Here is a 1,223-nt window from a genome sequence, read left to right as displayed (position 1 = left end):
CGTGTCTCTGCTTGCTCGGACATCGTTTACCTTGTTTGGATCCTCCTCCAAGTCTTCAGCCCTCCAAAAAAGCCTCGTCGCAGCAGCAGCAGCAGTAGCGGTATAAGCACCCTCCTCCTTCTTCGATGGGGAGAAAGAAATCACAAGTTGTGGGTCTCAGCAGAGGGATTGTGTGTCAGTGTGCGGCTCTCAGTGTGCAGACATGCCGGTTGTGTCAGAGTCGGGCTGCAGCGGCGGAGGAAGAGAGTGTATTCCTGCAGGACGAGATGAGAGCATGCAGAGGGAGAGAGGGGGAGGGAGAATGAGGGAGCACATGAATGTAATATCACCCGAGAGCAGGTTCGGTTTTATTTGCACTATTTAAACAAAAAAACATTTTAGAGCATTTAACAGGTTAGTGGTGCCCCTAAGACCCCCACACACACGCCTGTTCAAGTAGAAAATCTTATAAATAGCCAATCAGCAAATTGAATAGATTTTCCTTCACATTCATAGTCGTTATTCTGAGTCCATTTAGTCAAAACTGTAAGATTCAATGGTTCTTTAATTTTTCTTTAAGTTTAATTTATCTTAAGATAAGAAGGACTAGCTGCATTGAAAACAGGGATATCAAAAATTACATGAGAACAATGCCCTAAACTAAAAAATTAAAACACACAAACATCTGGACTGATGTTGAAATGATATGATGTTAAGATGTGAAGCAGCAGTGTTTTGGTCACCTGGGGGCAGCAGAACAAGTTTTGCGTCAAATTTGCATAATTTGCATAATATTCGCCTCAAGTGAAATGATTTAGAGCTCCCTCTGCTGACTTGTTGCAGTATAGGTCGTAGATTCCGCCTCCTCCATGTTAACAGATCGGACATGGGTCAAACTCGAGCGTCAACCTCCGGTGTTGAAACGAAGCCGACGTGGAAGTGCTAAATCCTGCAGTTCCTTGAGTGTCCACTAGAGGCTGGCTGCAGAAGCACAGGAAGTCACATACACACCCATTCTAAAAGCCTGTTTTTACAGCAGAGATTAACATGTTTACAGCCTGGTTCAAAAAACCAAATAGGTCTGATTAGCTCATGACTCGATCGACACACACTGTACGGGGGGGTGAATGTTTTGATGACTCATCAGTTTTGATTTGATGAAGGATAAGAGTTATTCACAATAAGGTGTGTAGCTGACCTGATTGACAGGTGGGCGCGGTGTAACGGTTTGTCAGGAGGCTTAA

At 44.2% G+C, this 1,223-nt stretch overlaps 1 protein-coding gene across 1 annotated transcript in view; it reads right to left on the bottom strand.

Annotated features, from left to right (window-relative positions):
• cplx2a (complexin 2a) overlaps positions 1–289 on the bottom strand; it is a gene marked incomplete in the record, with an annotated part of 27,866 nt that extends 27,577 nt beyond the window's left edge. Inside the window, 1 exon segment of the mRNA XM_065954395.1 lies at positions 31–289.
• Between the last annotated feature and the right edge of the window lie 934 nt (positions 290–1,223).

This window comes from Labrus bergylta, chromosome 1, assembly GCF_963930695.1.
Source record: "Labrus bergylta chromosome 1, fLabBer1.1, whole genome shotgun sequence".
Lineage (NCBI taxonomy): Eukaryota > Metazoa > Chordata > Actinopteri > Labriformes > Labridae > Labrus > Labrus bergylta.
Note: the sequence above shows the minus strand (reverse complement) of the source record. Positions and strands in the feature narration are given on the sequence as shown.